The 18,659-nt window shown below is 41.6% G+C and overlaps 1 protein-coding gene across 1 annotated transcript in view; it reads left to right on the top strand.

Annotated features, from left to right (window-relative positions):
• The first annotated feature begins 299 nt into the window (after nt 1-299).
• OTUD7B (OTU deubiquitinase 7B) overlaps nt 300-18,659 on the top strand; it is a 73,727-nt gene continuing 55,367 nt past the window's right edge. Inside the window, exon 1 of the mRNA XM_025395035.1 lies at nt 300-589. The gene's annotated coding sequence lies outside the window, so the exon portion shown is untranslated. The remainder of the gene's footprint in view (nt 590-18,659) is intronic.

Raw genomic sequence — 18,659 nt, 5'->3', positions numbered from 1 at the left:
TCCACTGCTTTCAGCTCCTTCCTAACAGCTGTAGCCAACTGATTCTACCCCCGAGTCCTAAGAGTCCACTCTGTACTCCTCTAGCTCCGGTTCAAGAATGCTCCAGACCAGGAGCTTTAGGGACGCGGGTCAGGAAAACACGGGGTCACGCGCGGGGCAAGCGCCAAACTGGCCGCAGCCTGGGGAGCGGCGCTAAAGGCGGGGCTGCGACGGGGCGGAGCGGGAGGAGGCCTGGGGGCGGCCTGGGTGTCACCACCAACCCGCTCCGGCCGGAAACTGGCGCCTGTTTCCGGCCGGACAGCCGAAAGCCACCGATCCTGAACCAGCCGCCGGAGTCGGAGTGGCGACCGGGGTGTGGAGCGGGCAAAAAGCCACTGGGGGAGGCCAGTCCCGATCAGTGCCTTCTGGCTCCAGCTCCAGATCCTGTGCGGAGCAACAGCTGCGGTCGCCGTCTCCACCACCGCCTCCGCCTCCATCGCCGTCGGGGGAGGGGCCGGCCGGACCCCGGGGTCACTGCCGAGGAATGAGGAGAGGCGGTCGGGCCCCGCGCTCCGCCCCGGCCTAGGGCCTTGCCCCGGGAGCCGCGAGGGTAACGGAGCCCCCAGCCCGGACACCGTTCCCCGTCTGCTCCCGCCCCTCCCGGCTTCTCAGACTCGCAAACTCTGCTCCTCAGATCGCCACTGTCCCCTTTCTCCTTTCTGATTCTGTTTCACCCGAAGCCATCTCCCCTCGGCACTCCTTTCTCGCCCTGACTGCTCCTTGCTTCGTCCCAACCTTTCCTCCTTCCTTTCACCTGCGTCCTGCGTTCCCACCCCGCGCTCTCCAGCTCCCGGCCTCCCTTCCTGAGCTGTGCTGGGCAGTTTGGACGGTCCCCCCTTGTCAGCTAGACTTTCGGGAGGGATGGTGGAGTTTTAAGGTGATTAAGATGCAGTCTATTACCCCCACAGTAGGATAAAGTTCATTTAAAATCTCAATATGAAACTAAAATGAAAAGCAAACAAGCTAATTCTCCCTATTGATAGCCTCCCTAAGGTGCATACAGTAATGGAGGAAAGGCGAGAAAAAGGTGTGTGTGTATGTGTGAGAGAGAGACGGAGGTTGACGGATTCTAGGGCAATCTTAAGTAAGAACTTTAGAAAAAAGAAAAGTTGCTATGAGCCGATGGAAACTTTAGAAGCTGATGATGAGTAAGTAAGCCGGGGGCTGCGTGATCTCACTCTTCTCATAATTACTAGGTTAACGGTGTGGCTCCGGTCGGGATGGAATGGGATTTGTTTACTGGGCCGGCGTATTTTTAGCTTGTCGGCTCACAAGGTCCAGCGCTCAGAGTCTCTCTCTCCCTCCTCGTGGTAGTCTTTCTGTCTAACCTAGGTGGCTTCTCTGGGCACAATACAGCTGTAAAAATTTGAAAGTAGAAACTGACTGGTGGAATTTTATGGAAGAAGTTCCCCACAAACTTTTCAGGCAGCTTTTCATGAATGCAAAGCCAAGAATTAGCAGGACGTTGCCTTTTATTTTCCTTATCTTTTTATACGTACTACGTAACTCTTTACTTAGAAATTCACAGGCTGCTAATTTTTCAGTCTTTGGCCTCTAGTACTGTATATTTAGGAGATTTTTGAGGAGGCTGGATCCCTTTGTCTTTCAGAATCTATTTCAAAGGTGGAAAAGGACAGAGTAGAGAAAGAGGTGGCGGTAAGACTGGCTCCAAAGAGTTGCTAACCCCTAAATATTTAAAAAACAGTTTCTGTGCTATGTAACTTCTGAAAACATTTGGAAAATTTTCTTCCTCCTAAATGAGATTGCATTCCTGATGGGGAGAAGACTTCAGGGACAGAAGCTGGGTGGCTAGGGAGAATCGGAGGTAGTTAAGTATTTGCCGTGTATAACTTACAAATACATTATGCGCAAACAATGAATTAATTATACTCTTTGTCTTCATTGTTTTTCAAGTAGTTCTTTTAACGTTTAGTAACCAACCTGCTGTGCTAGTCTACTGGTATTTTGAAGGCTGAACAAAACTGTAAAATAAATGAACTTGATGTTGCTCCTCTGCAGGCTGAATACCGGACCGTTCTAATTTCCGCTATTGACCCAGCTTGCCTCAGAGCACCTCCTTGACAAAGTGGCCAGTTACTATGTACTTAGAGATTGCAAATGAATGCAAGTATTAGCTCACAATAGGCATAATTAAGAAGGTAAATATGCTGAAAACATATATTCCAAAACCAAAATAGATTTTTTCGATTTTACCCTCATTTTTGATTATCAGCACCTTTCTGCCAATAATTATACGTTAACATGCATAATTTAGAATTGAACAGGTATCTGCTTTGGACATTACACTTTCAAGATAGAAGGAAAGATGGAAGGAAGATAGTTTCCAAACTAATTTTTTATTGTCGTTGCCTTATTTGACTTATTCCTTGCCTTTAATACCGAAGACTCCCTCAGAAAAAAAATGTAAAACTTTGCCAAAGCAAGAGCTTGCTATCTACTGACTTGTATAAGGCAGGGTAACTGGTAATGAATGCTAATCGTTAGGTGGCCTTTAGTGGCCTTATGTTGCCAGCAACTTGGAAAATTTCCTAAAGCTTTGTTTAATCTTTCTTTTGAGACCGCTATTTAAAAAAAGATTTAATTTGGAGATGAAAATCTAATTTTTAAAAACCACATACACCTTTCCCAGAATCTGTTGATGATCAATAATTGTTTTGATCTGTGTGAGTTGATTGGTGCCAATATTAGTGATGGTATCTGGGTAAATTCTATTTATATCTGCATCTGGCAACTCCCCTAAGTTGAACTGCATACTTTATTCCAGGGCATGGGGATCAAAGGGGTTGAAGGAGCCTAGGAATGAGTGGAGAGCTGCCTGGTAGTCCACCACTATTTCTAGTTCTCAGAAGGCTTTATTTGCAATTTTGAGATTCAATGTATGTAACCAAAATAAGTATTCTGATTGTTATGAGGGCACTAAGTGCCACTTGTCAAAGTTTTGGAGCTCTTGAATATCTTAAGCATGCTAAAGACACTGGCCATTATAGTGCATGTGTGTGTGTGTGTGTGTATGTGTGTATGAGTAGCCCTCTCCTTACCCTAAACACTCATCCCACCGAAGGGAAAATCCTTAAACAGCGCTTTGAAATGTGACCTCAGCAGTGTCTTTCCTATGGAAACTTAGGAGCTGTGGAATAGCAGACTGTGGAATCTTTTTTGTAGCCTCTGATAAATTCAGGTAATTAAAAATTTGTGTAACTGGAAGACAGATACAGGGCAGTTTTTCTCATGAATGCCTGAATTCAGTTGACTTCTTAATATAATAGAAGGGAGTTGTTTGTTTGTTTTTAAATAAGCCATCCTTGCTGAGTAATGATTGAACACTGCTGTGGATAAAGCAGTCTCCATGCTCCAGTGACAGGCTTTAGGGAGGTATAAAAGATGTAAAGACATGTGTCCTTGCTCTTGGGGTTGAGGGTGGATGGGAAAGGTGGAATATAAATGGGAAGGCAGACTATTATAAGCTTTAACATTTAGGAAACAACATACAGACAAAAGCAAATTTAACGTGCTGATAAGTATGTAAGGGCTGAGAAGACTTGAAGTAACAAAGAAAGAATCAGTGAAATAAATTAGGGGAGATTTCTGAGTCAATAAATTTTGAAATGGACTTGGGAGGCTATGGATGAGTCATAAAGAGGTATGGGCTATTGAGTTACATGGGTCTTCGTTCAGACCTTGGGTCTAGTTTTTACCATGTGACCTTGGACAAGTTAACTTCTCTTCCTTATCTGTAAAATGTGAGCATTCAAGTAAATGAAATAGTTATTGGGTTGGGAATAAAAGAAAACAAAGGATCTTCCAAACAGAAAGTATAGAATGTACAGTGTGCAATGATGGTATGAATGACTAAGTTGTGAGTGGGGGGAATATATGAGAGTGACTGTAGAGAATGTGGGTTGGGCAAGTCATGGGTAGAGCAGGCAAGAGGGTGGAGGGGACTCAGAAACCAGACTCTGTTGGGTGTTGATAGAAGGGTCAATAGAATCATTGTAGGTCCTTGAACAAAGGACGAATTTAATGAGAAATATTGAGCTCTTTGGTTCAGGGACTCAGGGACAAGGAGTCAGGCAGGCATCCATACATTGTGACTCTTATTTTCTTTACCATCCTGGCCTGAAGGGATATAGCCAGGAGGCCTAAGATTCCTTGTAGAAGTTGTTGTGTTTACACACCTTACTATGCTGAGCCTGCTTGTGCCTGTCTCATAGTGCACCATCCTGTGGGGGAAGTCTCAAGACTATGGCCGGATTCTCCTCAAGAGCTTATAGTAAGGACAGCATTATGTTTCAAGTGCATTTAACTCTCAGTTATCTCTGCTAATGTAGGGAGCACTGTTGTAGGTAATGCAGAACTTAATAAAGACATTTCTTGGTTATTTTCAACTGTGTTTTTTTAGGATTATATCTTATCCCTTTATTTCCTCTAAGAAATAGTTTTAGATAAGAAGAATTACTAAACTGTTATTTGTAGTGACCCACTATGAGTTTAATTCTTTGCTGGGTGCTATGGAGGACTAGGAAAAATGACAACTCTGTGCCCTTGAAAATACATTTTTTTTTTTGAGTCAGAGTCTCGCTCAGTTGCCCAGGCTGGAGTGCAGTGGCGCGATCTCAGCTCACTGCAAGCTCCACCTCCCGGGTTCACGCCATTCTCCTGCCTCAGCCTCCCAAGTAGCTGGGACTACAGGCGCCTGCCGCCACGCCAGGCTAATTTTTTTGCGTATTTAGTAGAGACGGGGTTTCACCATGTTAGCCAGGATGGTCTCGATCTCCTGACCTCGTGATCCACCTGCTTCGGCCTCCCAAAGTGCTGGGATTACAGGCGTGAGCCACCGCGCCCGGCCAATACATTATTTTTTAAACCAGATTTATTTTCATTTTTTGGGGATCATACTGATATTGAAATAAATTTGCATTTCTAAGCTTGTATTACCTGATGGCCAGGAGAGTACACTGATGATGATGAACAGTCAATCTTGTATTAAAGGTTTGGCCTTAGAACTCCATAAAATGAATAATCCATTTGTGGATAATTAAGACTAGACTACACTGAATATGTTGATAGACCAATTTCTTTTCAAAATCTGTATGGATTCAATGTGGCCTCCTAGGCTGTCTGTCTTATGTCTGAGAATGACTGGCAGGTGATGCTTGTGTTCCAGCCAGAACGAGCCTTCACTCACAGTATCTGGACGAATGCCACTGCATTATGTTGTGTTGTTGAAGATTAAACCGGCTTTCTCAAAGGACTTGTGCTTTGTAGAGGCTCTTCCAGATATCAGTTGAAAATCTGTCAGACTTTTCCTCCTGTAGGAAAGTTGTTTGAAAAATATGTCCAGTTAAAAAAAAAAAAAAAAAAAAGAATGGGCTGAAGTGTCCACATTTAAGAAGTAAACAAAATCACATGCCATTCTTTCATCCTTTTTTTTTCCTCCAGTTGACTTGCTTTCCTCTATCCCTGCCACCCTCCTCCACCTCTTTATAATCATTAGCAAACTGTGATGTCACTAGCACAGGATTATTATTTACTTCTTGAATCAGGAGATTGTAGTATTTCTGAGCTAGAAATCAGGTGGAAAAGTCAGGAATCTTATTTTATACAACTAGATAGGGATTATTTTCGACTTTTTTTTTTTTTAGGATTATACTTTATCCCTTTATTTCCTCTAAGAGACAGCTTTAGATAAGAAAACTACTAAACTGTTATTTGTAGTGACCCGCTACGAGTTTAATTCTTCGCTAGGTGCTACGGAGGATTAGGAAAAATGACAACTTTGTGTCCTTGAAGAGTTTACAGTCCAGCTGGGAGTAAGGAGAATAAGAAGGAATGAATACTTGCTGAGCCTCTTAATATGCCAGACAAAATTTTAAAATGTAAAACTATATTGTTAGTTGCATAGTACAGACCTAATACCATAGGTATTTGGGGAGAAGAATACTCAGGTAGTTATGTCACAAATGAATTATAACTCATTTCAGATCTTAATAAATAGGCCAGACATGGTGGCTCATGCCTGTAATCCTAGCTACTCAGGAGGCTGAGGCAGGAGAATCACTTGAATCCAGGAAGTGGAGGTTGCAGTGAGCTGAGATGGCACCACTGCGCTCCAGCCTGGGTGACAGAGCAAGACTCTGTCTCGAAAATAAATAAACAAAAGATAAATAAAAGTGTATTAGGTACAAGGGATGAAGATGAAGAGGATAACAAAACATTTCATATTGGAGCTGAAAGGGATCAAGCAAAAGCCTGGAAACAGGACTATATCTGAGATGTTCTTGGGGCAGTGAGGAGACTAACTTGAGTGGCAGTGAGCAGTAGTGAAATGAAGGTGGGTAGGTTGGTTTGGAGCTATGTTTATAGAGGGTGTTAAAAAGCCAGGCATATATATATATATAATAATATAATTATTATTTTTTTGAGACAGGGTCTTGCTCTGTTGTCCAGCTCAGACTGGAGTGCAGTGACTCAGTCTTGGCTCACTGCAGTCTCCGCCTCCTGGGTTCAAGCGATTCTCGTGCCTCAGCTTCCCGAGTAGCTGGAATTACAGGCGTGCACCACTGTGCCCAGCTAATTTTTGTATTTTTAGTAGAGGCAGGATTTCACCATGTTGGCCAGGCTGGTCTCAAACTCCTGACCTCAAGTGATCCACCCACCTCAGCCTCCCAAAGTGCTGGGATGACAGGCATGAGCCACCATGCCCAGTCAACTTTATATTTTAAATGATAGAAGATTTTTGAATAGAATAGCGGTATGATGATACTAATACACAGGCTGGCTTGGAGGGAATGGAGATTGACACTGGGGGTGTGTGAAATGATGAGGCCCGAGTTAGAGTTGTGGAGGTTAGGCTAAGGAGAGGAAAGAGTGAAAAAGAGACTGTGAAGGAAAAATGGAAATTAATGAGGACTGGATGTGGGAGATGAAGAAGGGTAATGAGTCAACTACGACTGTGACACATTATGGCTGGGTGTCTGAGACATTGACTGAAATAAAAAAGTTAGGAAGCTTTCCTCATTTTAGGGAAATATGATGAGTATAATTTGGGATGTGTTGGATTTAAAGTGGCAATGAAATGTCCAAATGAAGGCCATCCTGGGTGTGAGCTGGGGTAGAGATGGGGGTAGGTTTGGGAATGCAGTTTTGCAATTCATGGCCTAGATGTGTTAGCTGTAGCCAAGATAATTAATAAGCTCTCTGAGGACTAGAGTTTAGGGAAAGAGCAGAAGGGCAAAGAAAATGGTACTGATAAACTTAAACACGTCTAAACCTAAACACGTCTCCTATCTTGTAAACACTGTCCTAGGCACTGAGATGGAGGTAAGGCAGACAAGGAACCCACGAGGAGCGTATGGGTCTAGTGGGAGGAGACAGATATGTAAATATATAGATGGAATGAAGTGTGATAGATGCTGTGATAGAAGTATGTAGCAGGGAGAGTGGGAGCCCAAGGGTCAGTTCTCTCTTGGGCACACAGAGGTTGGAAAGAGCCTCACCGAGGAGTTAGCATTTGAGTTGAGCCTTGAAAGATTAATTAAGGATATACTCTACAGATGACAAGAATTACATTCCAGTCTCAGAAAATACCATGAACAAAAGCTTAAAGGAATGAAAGCCAGACTTTTTCAGGTAACTTTTACTTAATCATTATGACTGGAGGATGGGATGGAGGGCAGGCTGAAGAGGTAGGCAGTGCTGGATCATACAGAGCTTTATCTTACACTGCAGTATATGATGAACCATTTAATAAGTTTCACATCCTAGAAAGATCATGTCAGTGGTGTGTAGGGTGGATTGGAGATGGAGAAAGCAAAAGTCCTTTCAGTAACTTCATTATGCTGAACACATTTATTGAGAGTGATCATATTTACAGAATCCTGGAATCAGACAACTGGAGGGACTGCTATGCTTTCTTAGTTTTCCTCATTCACTTTCAAATAGAATACCTGAGGTTTACGCAGGATCACAGAAGTGGGTCTGTGATAGCTTGGTCTAGAATTCAGTCTTCAATATGTACTAGGTGATTAATAAAGGTGAGTTCACCTCTCTGTTCTCTCCCAAGTCCCATTTCAGTGTTTGTGTCATTCTGCCACATTGCATTGTACTAGAAGATAGAAGGACTCAATGTCATTCCATTCTACTGTCTTTTTTTAACCAGTCCAGACTGAATAGAGGTATTTTCTTAGGTCTGACTGAGAAAGATGTGCCCTGAGAGTACCATTGGGAAGAGGGGCAGTTCAGTGCCCTGGACTGGGCTGAATAGGTGTTAGGATTTTTTTGCTGTAGTGATTCAGATGTAGGAGAATGTCAAGGTATTTGTTCTGTTGAGTGTCTTTATCTCTGCCACTAAGCTCCCTTTAAGTTGTTTTCTTTTAAACTTAGTTTTAATTTGTGCCACTGAAACTTGTTAAATAAGCTATGATAAATGGGCACTGATTAAAAGTATATTTATCTTAAAAAAAAGAATATTTATCTAAACAAAGTTGAGAAAAGTTCAGAGAAGAAACCCAAACAGACACAATTTTGAGCCTACAACCCAAATTTGATGGACATTAACATTTTGTCTTATTTGTTTTATATTTCTTTCTTTAAAATATTAAATACCCAGATTCTGCATCTTCCCTGTATTTTTATTTTCATTGGATTTTTATGGAGGGAAATTGTTTGGTTTTCAAGTGTGGTTTTAAAGTGCTAAGCAAGAGTTTGGATTTTGTGTTTTAGTCACTTTTGCTGGAGGAGAACAGAACAGGGTAGAGGGCATCATCTAAGTCCTTAGGTACTCCTGGGAGAAGTTGGCACTTAAGGACGTGTGGAAGGATGGATACCTTCCATTGATAGGCCTTCCTCAAAACTTGTCTGAGTTGTAATTTTTAAATTATTTTCTCTGGGCTCTGTCAGCATCTTCCCCAGGGAAGGGCCTTGGTTTGGAAGCTGTCCACTTTAGCAGAGCTGCCAAGTCTTAATTCTTTCTCAAGTGGGCAAGGGTACATTTTGTTTTTGTTTGTATTTGGGAGAGGGAAGGGGTGGATAGAGAGGAGGCACAGAATAGCTACTCACAGTGAGTACTTATCTGAATTCCTGTGTAACTGGAAGTTTCCTTGACTGTTTTAGGGGAGATAACTTGGTTACACTGGCATTTAAATTATGTGGGAAGGTGGTTTTTCACTCCCCTCCGCTATCTGATTTGAGATGGCAATAAACCTTCTTATCCATTGTTGTCAGTCCCCACTCTACCCTGTTCTAAGCTCCGCTTGTGCATGCTGTTTGAGGGATGTGAAGGCTCCTCTTCACTCTAAAACTGAACAAGTCAGATATCTCCTTATAGTTTCGGGAAGCCATTCTGCTCCTTACTGTTTTTTGTTGACTCCTCTATTCTTCCAATCACCTGGCCCTTTATTAATTTTACAATTTTGCATAATGAGATATTTCAAACATTTAGAAAAGTTCAAGGGAAAAACTCAAACAATTTTGAGTCTGCAACCCAAATTTGATGGACATTAACATTTTGTCATAGTTGTTTTAGATGTTTTACTCTCTTTAAAATATTAAATGTTATAGATATAGCTGAAGTTCCACCCTGCATCCTTTCTTCCTTCCTCTTTCTCAGTAAATGACTACTGGCCTGAATTGATGTGTTCATTCCTTCATGTTTTATACTTCCCCCCCCACATCTTTATTTATTTATTTATTTTTGAGGTGGAATCTTGCTCTGTCACCCAGGCTGGAGTGCAGTGGCGCAATCTCTGCTCACTGCAACCTCTGCCTCCCGGGTTCAAGTGATTCTCTTGCCTCAGCCTCCCAAGCAGCTGGGATTACAGGTGCATGCCACAATGCCCAGGTAATTTTTGTATTTTTAGTAGAGACGGAGTGTCACCCTATTGACCAGGCTGGTCTTGAACTCTTGACCTCAAGTCATCTGCCCACCTTGGCCTCCCAAAGTGCTGGGATTGCAGGCATGAGCCACCACGCCCGACCCCACATATGTATTCATAGGCAACATATAGTTTTGTTTTGAAATCTTACATAAATAGAATCATGTATGTATCCTTTTGCAACTTTTTTTTCTCAAGATTGCTTTTCAGATATGTCTACAGGTAGATCTAGTTCATTCAGTCACCTAAGTTTTAAACCTGTTTTCTCCATTGCCCTCCCCACTTGTCCTGTTTTTTTGTTTGTTTGTTTTTTGTTTTCTTTTTTTTAAGACAGGGTCTTGCTCCGTCACCCAGGCTGGAGTGTGGTAGCGCCATCTTTGCCCACTGCAACATCCACCTCCCAGGTTCAAGTGATTGTCCTGCCTCAGCCTCCCAAGAAGCTGAGACTACAGATGCGCGCTACCACACCTGGCTAATTTTTGTATTTTTTCGTAGAGACAGGGTTTCCTAATGTTGGCCAGGCTGGTCTCAAACTCCTGACCTCAAGTGATCTGGCCGCCTCGGTCTCCCAAAGTGTTAGGATTACAGGTGTGAGCCACTGTGCCCAGTTCCCACTTGCCCTGTTTTTTTGTCTTTTTTTTTTAATTAAAAAAAACTTACCCATTCATAAAGTTCCAGTGTAAACTATCTCTTCCACAAAAACGTTCCTGATTTTCTTTTTTCTCCAGCAGGATATAATCTTTCCTACAACTGAATCTTCCTATCATTTTGTTGGTACTTGTCATGTAGTAGCTGTGTATTTTTGTATTTTGGTTTATTTGTGCCCTTGGCATGCCTCTTCTACTATACTGTAAGCTCTCTGAGAGCAGATAAGTAGTCTCTTTTTCTTTGTATCCCTTATGAGGCGTGCTGTAGAAACTTACACATAGTAGGCATTTAGACACTGTTCGTGACTAAATAGATTATGAACAACAACAAAAGGCCATCTTTTATGTTGATGAACTATTAATTTGACTATTGGGGTGGACCCCATGAAAAATAAAGCTTATAAACAAACACTTGGCACTGAAAATTACATAAAAATGCTCATAAATGGTAAAAGTAGTCAAGACTAACTTCCTGCAGGGGTGAGAAAAAACATTTCTTGGAAAATGAAATGGAAATTAATAGGTGATAGCATCCCAATTGGGAAACTCCTGGGAATTAATCCTGTTGGCTTTTGAGGCAGTGTATTCATGTGGCCAGACTCATTTCACTAGCTATCAGATTCTGCTTTTGTCATCAAGGTCTTGACACCTTCACAGGAGATGGAGATGGGCCTTAAGAAAAGGCAGCCTGTCTGTTCACTTAATAAAGACTGCTAAGGACCAACATGTGTATCCAATTATTGGATACACCCATTCACACATATCTATGTACATGTACTTTTCACCGCACTCCTTTTTTTAATGATGAGGCCAGGTTGTGTATCAGCATATTTTGAAGCTTTTAATTCTGTAACATATAGTCCCAATATAACATTGTTTTGGCCTTATGGAAGCTCCTCCCACCCCCAAGTAGGAAATTAATATTAAGTTAAACTATATGAAATTGCCATTTTGTAGGTTAAAAGCAATCAACTCTTGACAATTTTGATTGGTTAAACCAACACGTTGTGATTTCCTTTTGGCATTCAGAAAGGCAATATAATGGACCTTTTTGAAGTAGATAATCCCAAATCCTTTTTTTTTTTTTTTTTTTTTTTTAGCTAAGGTCTTGCTATGTCACCCAGTTTGGAATAGAGTGGCACGATTGCAGCTCACTGCAGCCTTGAGCTCCTTGGCTCAGGTGATTCTCTCACCTCAGCCTCCCAAGAAGCTGGGATCCACAGGTGTGTGACACCATACCTAGCTAATTGTTTACATTTTTTGTAGAGAGGGGTTTTGCTGTGTTGCCCAGGCTGATCTCGAATTCCTGGGTTCAAGCGGTCTTCCTGCTGCCTCCCAAAGTGTTGGGATTACAGGTGTGAGCCACTGTGCTCGGCCCATTTATACGTCTAAAATGCATTTCTGAACTTTAATTTGCAGGGGATTTTCTTTTGCAGTTATCTTTAGCTCAAATTTTTAATAAATGCTTTTTATTTCTGAGCACACATTTAGTATATTTGAGAAGGTGGAGGGGGAACGTATGAGAGTTGTAGGCCACAACAGGCTCTAGGAAATAAGCCTGAGATGAACATTTTTGCTGTAAATATCTCCATGTTATTGAGTTGTCTTTAATGAGGTTATAGTTCCTATGAGTAAATGACTTATTCCCCCCCTTACCTGCTACCCCCATGTCTCCTCTCTAGTCTTGGTAAGGAGATCTGGTTGGGGGCGAAAACCACAGAAAAAGATGATTGCCCATGTCTCTTTGATGTCATTTGGGGTAAAAGGAAAGAGGGCAAGAGCCCTAGTTCCTAGCACCAGATTGTTGACCTTGTGGCTCCCAGAGCTGTTCTTAGGGTTGGGGGTGGGCGCGGGAGGAGAATGCATAAGACAGGGGAAAGAGCAAAGAAGCAGAGTAGGTAGGAGTCAGCAGATGTTATAAAATAGGATTGAGGAACAGGAGCAGAAAGAAGGGGATAGGTATAAACATTTAAAGGGCTTCTGTTTCCTCTCATTCTTCAAAATCTGGCTTAGAATTCTTTATAAGCCTTTTATCTTAACTATATCAAAGTTGCATCCAGGCTACACTCTACAGATACCTACTTAGAGAATATTATAGATAGAATGCAGCTTTGAAAGTACCAGTGCTGTGTTCTAAAATAGTTCTTTGAAAAGTCAGGGTCATTTTAAATGAGTTGGTCTACTAGTGACTTTTGAATCATTAATAGCTAACATCAAAAGAAAAGGAGCGAATTCCTCTGAGGCTTTAGTGTTAATAAATATTGATATTTATATAAAGGTAGTCGCATGTGAAGAATTAAGGCATGACAATGGGAAAATACAATGACACTAACTAACAAAAATGTAGTTTATTTATTTATTAGAGACAGGGTCTCACTGTGTTGCCCAGGCTGGTTTTGACCTCCTGGGCTCAAGCCATCCTCCCACCTCAGCCTCCTGAGTAGCTGGGACTGTAGGTGTGTGCCACCATGCCTAGCTCCAACAAAAATATATTTTAGAAACTTACCTTCTCTTATGTGTTCCATTGTGAGCATCTGGTTTTGCCTCCCTTGAACTGGTAGCTCACCTGGCTAGGTATGAAACCATCCATTTCCTGAAAATGTCTGTCAGTTCTAAGGGACAGGATTCTCTGACATGAACAATACTTGGTCCCTGTTGTTTACTGACCATGGATAGAGACTTTCCATACCCCTTCTTAGAACTCTGAAAATATAATTTGAGAGTTAGACTTAAGAGTTTCTGTGTCCTAGCTTCTTTGCTTGCCTGAAATGAATTCCTGGCTATTTGGCACCAGGTGTCTGGTCATTTTAACAACTTTAAGTTCCTTCTTTCTCACGTCTTTGTAATTTTGTATAATATACTAGTTCATTATGAAAACTGAGATTTAAATCATCTGTGCGAATTTCCCTTGATGTTTGCTGCCTGATTGAAACTACAAATTCCTTTCCACCGAACACTTGCTGTGCACTGGAATCTGGGCACGATGCACTAAGGAGATGCCAAGGAAGTGTCACCCAGTAAATAAATAAGCAGGAGGAGAACTGGCCCCTTGGGAATTTATATTCTGGGTTACATAGGACATTGTTACATGTAGATAAATGCATATAAAGAAAAAAATGTGAGAAACAAATATAGGCTATGTAGAAGTATATATAATATCATATAGCATTTTAGAACTGAAAAGAGATTTACATATTGTCATTTTCTAGGTGAGGAAAACGAGACCCAGAAAATTTAAATGACTTGTCTAAGGTAGTAGTTACTATCAACAGTGTATAGGATGTCTGTTCTCTGAAAAGTGAGGCCTCTGGTATATTATAGAAACAGTCAAAGTCATTAAGAACTCACTAATTATTTGTGAACACTGAACATTTGCATAAATAGATGAATAGTAATACAAAGTCCTAGGTACTAAGTACCAAGTGAGGAGTACAGTTACATAGCTTTATAGAAGTTTAAAGGGAATAGATAGGGAAAAAATTTACCTTTATGGTAATCTAGACCTTAGAGGAGAGAGAAATATAGTGGGGAAACGTTCAAGGTGGAGGACCAGTGAGCCGAGCTCACCTTGTTTTGGGGGCAGGAAAAGCAGTTTGTGGCACAGTGTTTTACCTAGGAGGGCAATAAGATCAGTAAAGTTAGAGTTAGATAAATTGGAGCGAGACTTAAACCTCAGCCAAAGGAATTTGGTTTTTATACTTATAGTGAAAAATATCGGCCGGGCGCGGTGGCTCAAGCCTGTAATCCCAGCACTTTGGGAGGCCGAGACGGGCGGTTCACGAGGTCAGGAGATCGAGACCATCCTGGCTAACACAGTGAAACCCCGTCTCTACTAAAAAAAAATACAAAAACTTAGCCGGGCGAGGTGGCGGGCGCCTGTAGTCCCAGCTACTCGGGAGGCTGAGGCAGGAGAATGGCGTGAACCCAGGAGGTGGAGCTTGCAGTGAGCTGAGATCCGGCCACTGCACTCCAGCCTGGGTGACAGAGCGAGACTCCGTCTCAAAAAAAAAAAAAAAAAAAAAAAGAAAAATATCTGAGTAGGGAATTGTATTGTATGAATTAGTATTTTAGGACAACTGATTTAGCCTTGTGGTATAAAATAGAGGATACCAGTTAGAGGACTGTTATAATAGTCCAGGAAAAAGACTGTCTACAAGGGTAATGGTAATACAGAAAGAGGGAGAGATTTGAGTAATTTGAAGAGAGATAAATAGAATTTGGTAATTGATTATTGTGAAAAAGGTTATATAAGAATGATCACGGCCGGGCGCGGTGGCTCACGCCTGTAATCCCAGCACTTTGGGAGGCCTAGGCGGGTGGATCACAAGGTCAGGAGATCGAGACCATGGTGAAACCCCGTCTCTACTAAAAATAGAAAAAATTAGCCGGGCGCAGCGGCGGGCGCCTGTAGTCCCAGCTACTCGGGAGGCTGAGGCAGGAGAATGGCGTGAACCCGGGAGGCGGAGCTTGCAGTGAGCCGAGANCCTCCCGAGTAGCTGGGACTACAGGCGCCCGCCGCTGCGCCCGGCTACTCGGGAGGCTGAGGCAGGAGAATGGCGTGAACCCGGGAGGCGGAGCTTGCAGTGAGCCGAGATTGCGCCACTGCACTCCAGCCTGGGCAACAGAGCAAGACTCCGTCTCAAAAAAAAAAAAAAAAAAAAAAGAATGATCACACATTTTCAGTCTGGGTAATAGCAATAGGGAGAACTGGGTTTGGTGGGTTTCTGATGCCTCTCCAAAGTGGGGTACCTTGGTAGACAGCATTGAAAGGTACTGAGTCTGGCTCAGCATTCTCAGTGGATACTGAATTCAGGGTTTAAGTTACTGGTTTATGTTTGCATGCCTAGTAAGTAGTAGGACTTGGTGTGTATAGTTTGTTCTTTTGATGGTTGTTTAGTGCTCTTTCTAGTAGATCACATTGCTTGAGAGGAGATGGATCAAGTGGTTAAAAACACAGAACGATGCCTGGAAAACGAAATGGGAAGTTGAAGACCACATTATGGTGAGGTTTAACCACAAACTGTTTCAGTTCCTTGTGGGTTTTCCTTATATTTAGACACAAAATGTGTGTACTTATGTCTATCAGGCTCTTAATGCAACAGTGGCCTGGGTTTCTTAGAGCTATCTTCTGAGATTCGATTCTTCATATTCAAGGGGAAATATTTCTTCAGATTTTGGATTTAACTGCATATTCTCTCTGACTCCCAATTTGAAGATACAATTAGTGTCCCCCCGCCCACTGTCCCTGCAAGAAGGTAGGCTTGCTTGAGTTGAAAGCTGTGGGTGAAGTAGCCTCAAAGGCCCATTAGTCTTTTTTTTAGTAAAAGGAAGAGAGCTTTAGACTAAAATCTTTCAGGCTTATTTACCCTGTCAGCAGTTAAAAACAATTTACTGACATAGATCCTATTACCTGAAAGGGAGAGTAAATACTATAAATCAATTGAGTATTTTTGCTAATAGGAGATTTTTTTTACGGGGTTGAATAGCCTTAGATCTTTTGTATTTGCTTTTAAAATACATAGTCAGGCATATTTAAGATGTGACTCATTCCTACCCCTTTTCTTGTTTTCTTCTTTTGCCAGACTTTTGTTTATGTGATAACAGATACTTGAGGATTGAAAATACAATTTTCTGAATCAGCTAACACTTGTTATGCACCTACCATAAGGAACTGACACTGTTACCTAATTTCGTCTGCCAAGACTAAATTCTCGGATTTTTTGACTAGGAACTCAGCTGCTTCCTGGAACTCAGCTCCTTGCTCTCACAGTCTTAAGCATTTTAAAATGTTTTCTACTAGGTAATGCTCACAAAAAATCCTTGTGCCTGTTCTTAAGCTGCTAACTCCAGAGTAAGCACCACTCATCCTAGGTATGGCCCATGGTGATAGTAGTAAACATCTAATGCTTGGCTTCTTCCATGCTTATCCCATCTTATTCTTTGCCACAGCTCGTCTGTCATAACGTTTGACCTGGCTGGAGAATAAAGGGAAGAAAACTTTACTATGTAGTAGTGAGATCCTAGCCTCAGTTATACTAAACACTTTATATACACCTCATTTATACTCATAACAATTCCATAAAATAAATACTCTTATGCCACCTTACAGATTAATTCATTCAAAGTATGTATTAGTGTGATTTAGGCACTGTTTAAGGTCCTGAGGATACTATAGTGAATGTCAGATGAAGTATCTGCTAAGCAATAGAGACGTTAAATAATTTACCCAAGGTCACAAGTCAAGAAAGTAACAGGTAGGATTTAGATACAGCTCTAACGGATTCCAAAAGGAATGTCTGCAACCATTGTTAAGTCATGCCACTGTTTACATATGTTGGATGTTCTCTGTGAATATATAAAGGCATAAAAATAGGTGGAACCCCGGTTTTTTTTGTGTGTGTTTTTGTTAAAAATGTTCTTGATGAATCTGAGAAAGAAATGTGTCTTGGTGCTGAAAAGCATACCTGCACAATAATGCTTCTCCTCTCTTCCTCTCGCCTCTCCCTTCTCCCTCTCCACTCACTTGTACCTGGGTATAAACTGGACAGTGTGACCTGCTTTGGCATTTGAATGTGTTTGTGCTTTGAGAACTAGAAGAATGTTGTTTGCTTGTTTTTTTTGGCTTCCTGAAAGTTCGTGCCTACTTGCAGGTTCTTTCTTGTAGCACAATGGTGAGTAATGTGTTGTTAACACTGTAATGTGGTCATGCGAGTTGGAATTTTTTTTGTTTTCCCTCAGTTCTCTCTGATGAGTATGCAGGTAGGGACTCTTGAGTCAAACTTGCCTGCTCAATTCATTCAAATAGAAAAAGCTTTCTGTATTCAGAGGACTAGAAAAGAGTTTTGAGGTTGGGAACAACACCAAGATCCAATGTCTTTTGCACAGCTGAAATTCAGTTTTGTTAGCGTTCTATGTTTATTCTTTAACTTGTGTTATCTAAGAGAGAACTTGTTTTAGATTATGGCCACTATTATCATGTGCCATACCTGGGATGAATGGTCTTTACTCTGGAGTTAGCATCTTCAGAACAGGTGCAAGGATTTATTTTGAGCATTACCTACTAGAAAGCTTAAAAAAAATGCTTAAGACTTAGAGCGAGTAGCTGAGCTCCAGTAGGAGTTGAGTTCCAGTTGAGTTCTAAGGATTAATTAGGTGGGATCAAGGTTGCCACTGTTTTTTCTTTCTTTCTTTCTTTTTTTCTTTTTCTTTTTTTTTTTTTTTTTTTTGAGGTGGAGGTTTGCTTTGTCACCCAGGCTGGAGTGCAGTGGCACGATCTTGGCTCACTGCAACCCCTGCCTCCCAGGTTCAAGTGATTCTCCTGCCTCAGCCTCCCAAGTAGTTGGGATTACAGGCACATACCACCATGCCCGGCTAATTTTTGTATTTTTAGTAGAGACAGGGTTTCACCACTTTGGCCAGGCTGGTCTCTAACTCCTGACCTCAATTGATCCACCTGCTTCAGCCTCCCAAAGTGCTGGGATTACAGGTATGAGCCACCGTGCCTGGCCAAGGTTGCCAGTATTAGAACTGTCTGGTATTGGAAAGCTAATCACGTTAGTACTGGGGATCCAGGAGTATCTGGGCATGGTTCATGAGGTTAGCGAGATAATTTATGTGGATGTATCTAACCCACAAGTAATGCATGGTACTTTAATTAGGTGCACAATAAACGTTAAATCTTCAAAAGGTCCTTGAATGCTAAATATTGTCAGTTTTTCTAGAGCAGCTTCTTCATTATTAGTATTCCTTCTGTAGAAGAATATTTATTAAGTGTTTAAGTGTGGGTAAAGCATTTGGGAAAGAGATTGAGGTAAACAAAGATTTATAGTGTCAAATTCTTGCTGAGACTGTAATCTTAACATTTATACATTGAATCAGTTAGACCTAGCATTTAAGGGGATAATTTATGGGGAAATTTTTTCTGTGATTTTTGCATTGCTAGAGTCAGTCCAATGCTTTTTTGATAGAAATAACTTCTTGAATTGAAAATGCTTGCTCTGCAGTTCCAGTTAAATTGGGTTTGATTAGCCAGGCATGGTGGCATTCACCTGTAGTCCTAGCTACTTAGGAGGCTAAGACA

The sequence above is a fragment of the Theropithecus gelada genome, chromosome 1, assembly GCF_003255815.1.
Source record: "Theropithecus gelada isolate Dixy chromosome 1, Tgel_1.0, whole genome shotgun sequence".
In the NCBI taxonomy this organism is placed as follows: Eukaryota; Metazoa; Chordata; class Mammalia; order Primates; family Cercopithecidae; genus Theropithecus; species Theropithecus gelada.
Note: the sequence above shows the minus strand (reverse complement) of the source record. Positions and strands in the feature narration are given on the sequence as shown.